At 45.8% G+C, this 13,423-nt stretch overlaps 1 protein-coding gene across 5 annotated transcripts in view; it reads right to left on the bottom strand.

Annotated features, from left to right (window-relative positions):
* The window catches only part of SYTL2 (synaptotagmin like 2), a 129,291-nt gene that overhangs the window by 96,405 nt on the left and 19,463 nt on the right, over positions 1–13,423 (bottom strand). The window contains exon 1 of one of the 5 annotated variants that reach the window (XM_057748666.1): positions 8,127–8,182. The exons of the other annotated variants lie outside the window; for them this stretch is intronic. The gene's annotated coding sequence lies outside the window, so the exon portion shown is untranslated. Of the gene's footprint in view, positions 1–8,126; positions 8,183–13,423 lie in introns of those variants that run through there. 5 annotated transcript variants of the gene reach the window in all.

Here is a 13,423-nt window from a genome sequence, read left to right as displayed (position 1 = left end):
TTGGTGCCTGTGGTCTCAAAGCAGAGAGACCGAACCCTAATCTATCAAAGGATTCCTCCTTGGCTGGATTAACCCACTGAGAAGGACCCGGGGCTTGGCACATGAAGGAAGGCAGGTTCAAAGGTCTCACATTCGAAAAGCCCAAGGTGAGGTGCCTCCAGGAGGTTAAAGGTTACATCTCACTCCCTGTGTACCGTCTGTCAGCCTGAGACTTGCTTTCAGTTCCTGACGGCTCAGAGAGTGACCTTGGGAAAAGGTTACCAGAGAAGGGAAAAAGTGAGCATGTCCACTCCGTCTGCAGTTCCTCATACACCAAGAAAACACCTGTGCTCCGTTCCACGAACATCTGTTCCTGGAAGCTTCTGACAGGAGGAGTCACATCTCCTCCACACCCTTGGCTCGGGCCACCACCCAGTTCACCTGGGAAGCAGGTGATCCTCTCCACACCTAGGCACCTCTAAGCAACCGAGGCTGATCTCCCCAGAGGCTCTTCCCTGAGGAACTCCGGGTATATGTCAGGTTTTCCCTCTGGTCTGGATAAAGCAGACAACACTCAGGGAAACATAAACACAGACCTAGAAACATACAAACACACACTTGTGTGCACTTGCATCTGATGCTGCCTGCCTGGGGCAAAGGGCCACTCAGTTTCTTGCGATTTGCCCACAGATGAGAGTTTTGTGGCCCACGCCTCCCTGCTCCTCCCCCCAGGAAACTCAGAGACTGCTAACCACAGCAGCGCCTGCTGAGCACAAGAAATTCTGCAAAGCAATAACCAAATTCAGCACGTAATGGGTGTCAACAATTCCCAGAACTTCAATCCTGGAAATACAGATAAGGGCCTTCAACATTTTTTCTGGGTCCAAGCTTCAATCATATTGCCTGAAGCACACCTGGGACCTTATTTAAAAAGTGGTAAGTATGCTTAACTCCAAAGCGTGGCATCTCTATCATTTTGGAATTAATCTTCAATGTGGTCCAGTCCATAAAGTAATAGATGGAGTCACCATTTTCCAACACATGTACCTTCCTATAGAAGTCCTGAATTAAATATCAGCACTATCTCTGCAAGTATCTTTTACCAAAAGCTTTAAAATATCTGTACCCACAAGTCCAAACAAGTGTGCCTTCGATCAACTTCAAATCCACCTTCCATACTTTGGACAGTGTTACATCCTAAAATGTAGTTATTTCACAGTCAATATATCACACTTCCATTAGTTCCTTGCTGCCTCCAAGATAAGGGGCAAGTTTTTAGCCTGGTTCCACCTTTAGGCATCAGCCCCACCACATAAAATATACAACCTCATTTAATCCTCTGAACAACCTTGTGAGTCTGATCTTGGGTCTGATCGTTACCATTTTACGGACACACTGAGGAAATGAACTGCTACAGTGATAGTTGCAGACTTCGGGGACACCCAAGGTATCAGGATGTACCCCTCAACATGTCCCAAGATGGTAGACCTAAAATTATCCTGGAATCCATTCTATAAAGAATCAAAGAATTAAACTGAAAACCCAGACCCATTCTTTTTTAATTCTTTTTCAAATTCTTTTCCCATTTAGGTTATTACAGAATATTGAGCAGAGTTCACTATGCTATATAGTAGGTCCTTGTTGGTTATCTATTTTATTTTTTTTATTTTATTTATTTTTTATTTTTGGCTGCATTGGGTCTTTGTTGCTCAGGCTTTCTCTACTTGCAGCGAGTGGGGGCTGCTCTTTATTGCGGTGCCGGGCTTCTCACTGCGGTGGCTTCTCTTGTTGTTGAGCAGGGACTCTAGGCGCACAGGCTTCAGTAGTTGCGGCACGTGGACTCAGTAGTTGTGGCTCCAGGGCTCTAGAGTGCAGGCTCAGTTATTGTGGCGCACGGGCTTAGTTGCTCCACGGCATGTGGGATGTTCTCAGACCAGGGCTCGAACCCGTGTCCCCTGCATTGGCAGGCGGATTCTTATTGGTTATCTATTGTAAATACAGCAGTGTGTACATGTCAATCCCAAACTCCCAATCTATCCCTCCCCTTCCCATCCTTCCCCCCTGCTAACTGTAAGTTCATTCTCTAAGTCTGTGAACCAGACCCTTTAATTCTAAGACTCAAATGATTAGTCTAAAACCAGCAATGGTGAAGATTCTGCCCTTAAGAATCTAACATGCCACAGTTGAGTCTTCCTCCCAGCACAGATGGCTGGCAGAGGGGGCCGAGTGGTTGAGGCATGGATCTGACAGAGCGCCTTGGCTTGGCCTGGGATCCAGCCCATGCCCTCAGCCTCAGAGCCCTGTGTTTTAACCAACTGACTCAGCCAGTGGCAGAAGAGCCCAGGCGCCTGTGGCCATGAGTAACAGCAGCACAAAACACATCTGTCTAATCAGAAGCTGATGGTGTCAGTTACACCAAGAGTTACAGTGAAACAATGCTCTACAAGGGAAAAGAGAATGTCTACTCACCCAGAAGTTAAGCAATGCCCTTCTTTTTCTAACTCACAATGCAAATTTGTGGAATTGTTTAATTTACTATTTGAGGTCTTATACCCTGCCTCAAATATTTCTTGACGCATTAACAGAAGACTTAGTTAAGAATAATAAACCAAATCTGTTTCTACTAGTTGCTGCAAAATGTCTAAAAAGTCATGACAGTAGGAAATGCTTTTGTTTTGGCCTTCTTTAATCTCTACCATCACTACGAGGGATAAGGCATCAGAACGTGTTTTCGTAAGTGGTAAAGTACTTCACATATGTAAAGAAGTCACTGCAACCACCTGAGGATCACCACACCACATTTCAGGAAAGACTTCATTTCAGAACAGTGATTCATTCATTCTTCCATTTGTTCTTTTATGAACTCATTAAAAATACTTTACTAAGTTCCCATTGAGCACCAGGTATTGGATGCAGAATTAAACCAGAGATTCCAAGCCCTGAGAGGCTCAATCTTTTCCCAAATTGGTCTTTCCATCTCCTCAGTGTTCCAGCCACACCTGGTGCTCTCTCCTCTCTCCTTCCCTCGCCCAAGCCTACCTTCTGAACCACTCTAGAGTGTGCTTCTCTCACATTATGCAAGGGTCCTAGCACAGGACCAAGTACCCAGTAGGCGCTAAAGAAAAGCACTGTATTTAGTGATTTCAGAAGTATTTTGTGACACACACAGCCTTATCAACATAAATAACCTGCTTTCATTATACGTCTGTCAGCCTACCTTCCTGAAAGCTGCCTCAAAGCAGTTTTCCTTCCTATAATCTGAGGAGGTTCCACAGTTAGAGAAACAGATGAGCAGAAACAACTCTCCCCTCAACGATCCATGGATCATGTGTTCTGCATGAGGGCAGTCAGCTGGGGAGACCCTTAGACAATCAGGAAAGGGCACCGAAAACAACAGGAAGTGGGAACATTTTCTGACACCTGATTCATCTGGATGCAGTCATTCTCTACCAAACGTCCATTCAGTTGTGAATCGAAAATAACCCAGAATCATGGATTTTTTAAGACTGGAAAGAACTTCACCTGGTCCAACTCCCTCAATAGATTAAAAAAAATCAAGGCTCAGGGAGAAGACGTGATTAAACCCAGCTCTCTCAGCTTGTCCGTGAGGCAGGAGTGGAAGCTGAGCCACCTGCCTCCCCATGCAGGGCCCGTTCCCCTCCCCAGAGCCAGGTGAGTGCCTGTGAGTAGCACGTGCAGCCGTGGCTGCTGCTGCCCCCAGGGGTACATCGTCACCCTCCCGGCTGCTCTCACTGCTTCCTCCCAGCACACCTCTGCCTTGTTCAGGCAGCTAGAGGCAGCCCTCAGGAGCTCCGGGACTCCCGATGCAAAGGAAAATCTCCCTTCAATGGCAAGTCTGTTTTTACTCTGTGAAATGGGACTATTTTCTGTCTCTTTCTTCTCTTCAGGATTGTGATGAAGATCAATGAGATGACAGCCATCTAGGAATCCTATATTCTTTGAAGAAAACAGCAGGGATCCAACAGAGCATCTGTATCATAATTCAGTCCTACTAACATTAAGCCCAAGAGTTAGATTCCAGCATTTTATAAAGATCAACAATGTTTTTGTTCTACCTTAAAATTTTTTTTTATACATTTATTTATTGGCTGCGTTGGGTCTTCATTGCTATGCATAGGCTTTTTCCACTTGCAGCGAGTGGGGGCTACTCTTTGTTGCGTTGTGTGGGCTTCTCATTGCGGTGGCTTCTCTTGTTGAGCATGGGCTCTAGGCGGGCGGGCTTCAGTAGTTGTGACTCCCGGGCTCTAGAACTCAGGCTCAGTAGTTGTGGCGCACGGGCTGAGTTGCTCCGAGGCATGTGGGATCTTCCCAGACCAGGGCTCGAATCCGTGTCCCCTGCATTGGCAGGAGGATTCTTAACTGCTGCACCACCAGGGAAGTCCCTAAATTTGTTTTAATTGCATACACATTGACATGCAATTCAAGTAACAATAACACCTGACACTTGGTCCTCCTAGTTACTTTGGTGGAGAAAAATCAAGTAGGTGTCATTATTCCCAATTTACAGAAGGAAAAACTGGTTCACAGAAGCTACCCAAAGACACGCAGTTACTAAAATGCAATGTTGGGGCAATGACCTTATCTAAGGCTCTCTCCTCCTCACTGCTATTCAGCTTTAGAATTTTCTGCTCACATTTTGCACATCAACAACACTGAAGAGCTACCTTTTTTGTTACATCTGAGACATTTAAGATACTTGAGTCACTTAACAAGGAGCACAGCTTGAGCCCGTAACTCCAGCAGCAGCCCCACCACGGGCACCTCTTTCTGCTGGAAACTAAATGACAAGCGAACTATAGGGGGCGGACTTTGGGGTCCACATACAGGTTTAACCTTAATGATGTCTTTAATTATTTATAATTTACTCTCAACATTCTTTCAAAAGCAACCTGAGATGGCTCATAGCCCTGAAAATAATACAATCAAAAGTCAGGGTTATATTCATTTGTTTGTTTTTTTTAATGTATAGATGCAGAGAAAAGATTTGGAAGGCTATATCCCAAGTTTTGCATTCGTTGTATTCTGAATACAGATGTATTATTATTATTATTAATGTTAATCTGTAATTTATCTTTTTCTACAATCAATAGGTACAGTTTTGGTAATAAGAAAACAAGCAATAATGATCGCACTTACATGTGGAATCTTAAAAAAGCTAAACTCATAGGAACAGAGAGTAAAATGATGATTGCCAAAGGCTGGGGAGTGGGGGAAATGGGGAGACGTTGGTCAAAGAATACAGATTTCCATGTTATAAAATGAATAAGTTCTGAGGATCTAATATACAGCATGGTGACTATAGTACATATTACATATTTGAAAGTTGCTAAAAGAGTAAATCTTAAATGTCCTCACTAAAAGAAAAATAGTAGCAATATATACATGTATAAAATCACCAGGTGTACACCTTAGACTTATGCAATGTTATATGTTACTTATATCTTAATAAGTCTGGGGTGAGGGAAAACAATGATTGTTTTTATTTTTTAAATATGTTCTTCACTCTGAAACATGGGGAAAAGGGTTAACACCACAGGAGTCTGGGAAGCTCTATCACTTGTGAACCAGGTGAATGAAAAATGCAAACAATACTTAAAGCCCCCAGACCAGAACCTTTGCCCTGCTTCTCTATTTGGGTATTCTCAGCCCCCAAGAATATAAAGCAAGATGCCAGGATGCCAATTTTACACAAATGTTTTGGGGAAGGAAACTGTATATAAGTATTTATTTAAAAAAAAAAAAACAAAAAACAAATTTGACAGACATATGGAATCAAATGAAAAAAACTACATAAATCCTTAAAACAATTTTCATGCTTGCTGGGGCTAATCTGAACTATACCCCAACCCCCAGAAGCACTTGTCAGGCTTCTTTACTACTGGAGACTCTTCTGTGGAGAAGTTTGGGAAGCCCTAAGGCAAACAGTACCATCTTATTTCCCCCGCTTTTTGAGAGAGCAGAAACCTGATTAAAACTAAGTCACTGTTCACTTTTTTAAAACGAATTTGTCTTCATCTACTATCTTTAAAAATCCTTTATAAAACAGGCGGCAGTCAACACATTACCAGGGAAATCTGTAAGCCCACAGGGGCACGGTTCACCCCACTTTCCTTGCCTGAGGGGGAGAACTGTCTGGCCTGGCATCCTGGGTTCTGAGGATGGTGGGGGCCCGGGCTGCCCCAGGGGCCGTCTCACATTTCTGCAGGACAGCAGACCATTCTGCACAAGGTGCTAATTCATTCATTCCACAAATGTTTACTGAGTGAAGCCTGAGAAAGGCCTCTTAGGGGACAGTGGGATCATTCACAAGCCAACGGTCAGGTCTAACGGATCAGCTGTGGACAATCAATCTTTCATTAGACCTCAAACCACCTCTAGGATATAGCAAACAGGGCCCCCACCCCACCCACTCACCAGCAGCTGGGCGGGATCAGGCCAGCCGGCGTTCTGGAACGGGGCTGCTGCTTGAGGGAGGCTAAGGCATCACTGATTCCCACCAGACTGATGGAAACGCCTGCACCCTAAGTGACATAACACCTCTGAAGGGCTTTGAATGGAGTCTGCCACCTCATGAGAACTCAATAACAGTCATTTTTGCTGTTACTATTCCAACTTGCCCTTATGCAAGGAGCACCAAAAAAAGTGAAAAGAACACAGGTTTTAGAATCAGAGAGACTGGATTTGAATCCCAGGTCTGCCACTTACTAGCTAGATGACCAAGGGAAGCCATCCCTCTGAGCCTCAGTTTCTCATCTGTAAAATGGGATAAATATCAGTATACCAGCCCTCACGTGGTTTTGTGAGAACTAAGGGCATGTGACATGCAAAGAAGAGTGTCTGGTTCATAAGTGCCCCCCCCAAAGTCAATATTGCCACTGCCCTGCCCCCTCCTCTGCTGCTCTTGATGGGCCCTGGAATTTAATTTCATCTGGATACCACACTAAGGGGCAGAAGAACGACAGGGCTGAGGGGAGGACAGGGGAGGGAATTGCTGGAGACCTTCCACAGAAACCCACCGAAGTCCCCTGCTCCTTTCAACCATCCTTCTCTGCTTGGCTGCGCCATCCTATTGACAGTTGGCTGCACAGCTGGGAATGGCTGCCAAGAAGGGAACGGGAAGCTGAACAGCAGTTTGAATCCATCCCACCTTCCAGTGTTTGTCTGTCTGTCTGAAGCCCTGTGGGGCTTCCTCTGCACATCCCTGCGTGGTGGAGGCTGACAGTATGATTCATAGTCTGTTCTTATCTAAGCTTCCATCTCAACCAGAGACCAAAGCCCTGGAGGCTGCTGGTCAGAAACCAGCACTAAATGAAAAGGAGGACTTTTCATTCAGACAGGAAGTGGAGCCCCTCAAAGTCAAAGGGGATTTATAAAGGGAGGAGGGAGGAAAAGGAAGAGGGAGGAGGCAGGATGGGTGCAGAGAGAGGGGCCCACTTCCTACACGCTGGTAGAGCCCTCTATCTTAGCTGCTGAAGCAGCTGGTTTTCCACTTTGAAAGAAGATAGATCCCATTCCTGTAATTTATAACACCGCGGGACAAGGTCTGGGTGTAGGAAGAGAACTCCAAAACAAATCTGCTTATTTTCCAAGTAGACATCATCAGCCCCCAGCTCCCCCTTCCCAACCCCCCACCTGTAAATAGGTCCTAACGCCCTACCTTCCTGCACCTGAGCAACCTAGGGACAGTTACTCTGTAGGCGGTCCACCTAGCCCCAAGCCGAGACTCAGTCCTCGAAAGCCCCAGGAAACGAGACAGCAGCGCACAGAACCCCCGCCTACCCAAGCACCTCGGCTTCCTGGAGACTCGGCCCCCTGGGCAGCGGGGTTGACTCTTTAGTGAGTGGGAAATTGAGAAAGGGCGCTTGGCGGGTGCCGAAACGAAGTGCACGTTTTAGAACTCGGAAGACCAGAGAAGCATCATCATTCAACACCAGCTCCCTCATTTAACGGCGTCCCAGAGAGGGAAAGAAAGTGGCCGAGGTAACACAGCGAGAGGGCAGGTCAGCCGAGGCTAGACCCGGGCGCGCTGCCGGGCAGGCAGAGCGTCTCGCCGCCTCCCGAGTCCTCTTGGCCGCAGACCCCGGCCGGGTGGTGCAAACCCCGCGACCCCGGGCGCGGCGCGTTACCTTCCTCGGGACTGGGCGCTGCGAGCCTCCTCTCCCCCGGCGGGGTGCTGGCGGCTCTGCCCCTCTCGCTCGCCCGGCGGTCCAGGTGCCGCCCAGCCGCTGTCAGCGATGGGCGGCGCGTGCAGGCTCTCGGGCGGGCGCGCAGGGGCCACTCCCGGCCGCGCGGGCCAATAGCTCCACGCCCGCGCCCCGCCCCGCCCCGGCCCGGCCTCCGCGCGCCTGGGCTCCAGCCCTCTCTCCGGTCCCTCTCCCACCCCTCTCCGTCCCCTCCTGTTTCTTCTCTCCCCCTTAGCTCCCCATCTTGGCTTCCTTCTCAACAACTTTTACCCCGAAACAACTTTTCACTGTGCAGATAAAGAATGCACCACTTATTTTTTGACCACTGTGCTTTAGGGGTTGGAGCCCGAGAGCGTAGAGCGCCAGGAGCCGCTCCACTCAGAGAGCGGGGTCAGCCCTGGCGCAGTGGAAAGGGGCGCCAAGTGGTACTCAACAAGCTGCTTTAAGCGCTCCGGACGTCAGTTTCCTCGCGAGTAAAATAAACGAAAATACGCCACAGGTTGTTGAGAGGACTGAGCTGATGATTTTAAAATATCTAATACAATAATACCTGGATAAATGGTGAGGGTGATGTGTACGGCCTGAGGGTGCGCAGTGAGGACTGGTACACTGCTGGAAGGTGCTGGTGGGGAGGCAGGCACGCCTATAAGTACATACCGTATCACGGCCCGTTAAAAAGAAAAGGTTACCGATGATGTAGCCAGCCCAGGCAAACTTCCGCAACTGGAGAAATTTAAGGCCTTCTGCTTCCTCATCATCTCCATTACTGTTGAACATCCAGTTGAGGGTAGCCCAGGTCTGCCTTGGGTGCTTCCAAAGATCTTCCTTCTCCCAAACCTGCAAATGCTGATCCCCAAGGGCTTCGTTCAGCGCTGGGTGCAGGACCGCTAATCTGTCCTAGGAATCCTTGCACGGGGTTAATGTGCCTATTTTGGCTTTCACTCTAGCTTTGAGAGCCTAGTTCCCCCACCCCCACCCCCCGCGTGCTGGGTGAGCACTCCAATGCAAAAGAGGATTAAGCCTTTGAAGAGACAAATTTGTAAACGATTTCGATTTAGGGTAATAACTGCTATAATAGGTGTACAAAGTGTTATAGAATCGCATACACTGGGGAGAGGAGAGCAGTAAAAGGCTTGAATACAAATGGGACCAAGATAAATCTTGAAGGAGTGCTATAACTTAGGTCAGATGGAAGCAAAGAGGACATGGCGATGCCTGTCGTATGTCTGGATATTGCACAGGGTGTGTGACAGGGAGGCAGAGATGAAGCTAAGGAGGAAGGCAGACAGATGCAGGAGGAGTAGCTGTGCTGTATTGCTGAGGGAAGCAGGCTCTCATCATCCTGTCGGTGATGACTGCTGGTGAATGATTGTAAGCAGAGGAGTGGCATGACCTCATTTACTTTTGGTACCTCCATTTCAGTGTCGATTGCACCTGCCTTATCTCCTTCCTGTCCCTCTCCAGCCTGGAGGGCAGGCACTGGGCCTCACCCCTACCCCGCCCCTGGTTGCCTTGCATCACCTGGTACAGGGCTTTGAGCTACACCCAGTGTCACTCCTCCCCAGCAAACAGACATCAACTCCCAACTGCAAGGGAGGGTCTAAGGCTTCTCACTTCAGGTTCTAGGGGGGGCAGGTGGGGGAGAAATTTTGAGGCAGGGTCTTGTCAGGGACCCTCAACTCATCCAAAGAGGCCATAGCGCTCAGAGGTTCCAAGCTAGAGCTCTGACATCAAATGGCCAAGGTTCAAATACTGGCCCCACTGCTTTCTAAGAGGACCTGAGGTCAGTTACTTAACCTCTCTGTGCCTCGGTGCGTTCATCTATTAAAGAGATGATAATCGTGCTCCTCCCTAAGGCTCCTGTGAAGGTTAAATGAGAAAGTGCACGTGTTTAGCAGAGTGCCTTGCACATAGAGAGTGCTGAATAAATCTTAGTTAACAGGACCCGAGCAAGTCAGGACCGGCTTGTTCCCCTTCACCTGTGGATTGCCACCCTTCAAAATGGTCTGCATACAAGTGACACTTAAATTTCACAGAATTCTCTGTTGATACAGAAGAGAAAGACAAGGTGGTAGGGATAATACAGTGCAGTGGTTATATGTGCGTGTCCTGACTCCACTGGACTCCACCACTAAACTAGCCAGGTGACTTTGGAAAAGTCACATGACCTCTTTAAGCCTCAGTTCCCCTTCTATTAAATAGAAATAGTCGTATTACCTGTCCCGTGTAAGGGAGATGCTATAATGTGCATAGCATACTCCCCGGCCCAAGGTAAGATTTCAATCAATGTTAGCTAATAGTATGATAATTGTTAGAAGAGAGTTCTTATACTTTGGGGAGAGGGAAAAGTAATCTAATAGCAATGCATTGGAAGGGGAAGTGTAAGCTCTCCTCCCACAACTAAACTCAAACGTAAAGGTTGGGTGCTCGCTTCGGCAGCACATATACTAAAACGTAAAGGTTGGTACTGGATCTGTGAAAACTGATTGGGACAAAAGCAGAAATTAGCTTAGACACCTACCAGTGGAGCTTGGGCCTGGGGAGTTTTCCAGCTAGGCATGGGTTATTTAAGTTTGGAAACTCCATATGAACAAAGATAAAATTCTTGCAACTCTATGGAACTGAAATAAGATGAAGTGTTGTTTGCAGAGTTGTGTATGGCTGCCCTCTGAGCTGGCCTCCTGGGATGGTGGAATGCCAAAGGCTCTTGCTTTCAAATGGGAATCTGGGATTTCACCCCTAACACCACCCAGCTGTGACTTTGCAGAATCACGTGCACATTGCCAAGTTGTTTAGTTTTATCAACAAGTTAGTAGGTAAATATTTGGTGGGATAGGTTAAGTGTGGTTCCTGCAGGCTTGGAACATCCTCACCTCTATTTCTGACCCAAGGAATCCTTCTCAGACATCAGGACCAGGGACAAATCTCACGAGATTCTGCCCTCCTAGTTGGATGAATCAATCCTTTGAACCTCTCCAACCCCCATGATGTATTACTTAAGCCTTTTCTTGACATTGATTTCATTGTGTCTTTATAGTTAGTTGTCACAGGATATGCCACTCCCCACCAGTTTTAAAGCTCCTCCAATTCAGGGACACCTTTTTTCTCTGTGTTTCTTCTCATGACCTCCATCCTTCCCCCAACGCCATCTCTACCCCAGATGACTGTACACCATAGGCAATCACTGCTTGTTAAATTGCATCTCATAGTAGACATGTTACAGAGAGCAGCACTGTTGCCACCATGGAAAAGTAAAACAAAACAAAACAAAACGAAACAAAAAAACCCAAAACCTTCCAGTGAAGACATGAGTTTGTCTTTAAGCTATGTGAATTTATAAATTCTTACCCACCAAAAGTGGAAGATATTGCAAAATGCTGTACAATTACATCTAGTGTGGTAATGTGGTTAGGTGACTTATAGCAAGCAGTAGGTATCAAATGTACAGCATTTAGCATATAATTCAGTCATAGTACTGCGTCGCCACAGCTGGAATTTGGTTTTCTAAATAATTTGCAAATGCTGAATATCTTTTCAACTTTTGGAAGTACAAAACTTTGGCCTTGAATCAAGTTGTGTTAGCAATCTCTCCACAGCCTTTAATAATGCCTTGCATTTCTACAGGGCTCTGTATTTTTCAAAGCTCTTTCACTTTATCTATCTTGTTTGATCTTCACATCAACCCAACAATGTAGGAAGGGCAGCTATTAGTATCTGCAATTTACAGATGAAGATAGGAGGGACTTGAGAGGATCAGGTCCTAAGCTCAGGCCAAATGGCAAACTAATGACACAGCCAAGGTTGTAAACCAGAGAGATTTCTGATATTCACAAACATTTTGGCATCATTAATTATGACCTTTCTGAAAAATGGTCTTATGCAGGTGTCTTAATTTATATTCATGTGTATATATTTTCATACAGAGTTGCTTTTAAAAAGTAAAGAAAAACCTTCATGGTGATCATCTCCCTCAGATATGAATGTGTAATAGTCATAATTTGTTACCTCAGTGACTTTCATCTGTGCATATCGACATGCATTCCAACATTCATTATTCTTTAAAAAAATTTCCAGGTTTACTCTATCCGTGTTTTAGAATAAATTTTCTTACCTTAATGTTTAAAGAAATAACATGTTACCGCAAAAAATAAATACCTCCATTTATATGAAATACCTAGAATAATCAAATACAAAAAGACAGAAAGTAGAATAGTGTTTACCAGGGACTGGGGAAGGGGTAATGGGAAGTTACTGGACACAGAGTTTCACTGCGCGATGTTAAAAAAGTTCTGGAGATGGATGATGGTGGCGGCTGCAGAACAGTATGAATGCACTTAATGGCATAGAACTGTACAGTTAAAAATGGTTAAAAAAAAAAAAAAAAGGTTAAAATGGTGGATTTGTTACCAAACCTACGTTTGTGTGCCCAACACAGAATGGGGCCAAACAAACCTGAAATGCTGGAGTTGGGAGGAGAGAAAGGTTTATCGCAGGACTCATGCCCAAAAAACTCCGAACTCCCTGAAGGGTTTCAGCAAAGCATTTTTAAAAGCCAGGTGAGAGAGAGGCATCTCGGAGGGTATGTGATCCGCTGTGCACAATTCTCTGATTGGTTGATGGTGATTGATCCTTCGTCACCAGCAGGTCTGGGGGCTACGTCCTCATGATCATCAAGTAGTGAATTTCTTCCATTTGGTGGTGGTTTTTAGCAAAGAAAAACTCAGGAAATATGCACGAGATACTATTTTCCGGGTACTTCAGAGAGGAACTACAGCAGAGGATATGGGGGAGGGGTCTGTCCCAGGAAGGCCCCAGGTTTTATGTTATGTATATTTTACCACAATTTTTTTTTAAGTAGAAAACCATCTTATTTTATTTTATTGATATGATTCCCTCTAATAGAAGTCCCTCTAATGTAACTCATGACTTTTGTTTACTTTTTTTTTAACTCACTTTACCTAAGAGACCCTTTACACTTGCTGCAGAAGAGAAAATAGTAATCTGTAGGGAACCCTACTAAACTTTTTATAAAACTCTAAAATGAGGTTGAGGTTAGTGTGATGAGGTGGGGTCCTGGTAGACTTTTATAGCTACTACTAATCAAGTACTTCCTACCTGCCAGGTATTTTACCTATTATTTCGTGTAATCATCTGAGCAGCTCCAAGTGATCACAGATGAGAAACTGAGTTATAGGAAGGTTAAGTTACTTGCCCAGGGCTAAACAGCTAAATATCCTCTC

Source organism: Hippopotamus amphibius, chromosome 9 (assembly GCF_030028045.1).
Source record: "Hippopotamus amphibius kiboko isolate mHipAmp2 chromosome 9, mHipAmp2.hap2, whole genome shotgun sequence".
Classification (NCBI taxonomy): Eukaryota; Metazoa; Chordata; class Mammalia; order Artiodactyla; family Hippopotamidae; genus Hippopotamus; species Hippopotamus amphibius.
Note: the sequence above shows the minus strand (reverse complement) of the source record. Positions and strands in the feature narration are given on the sequence as shown.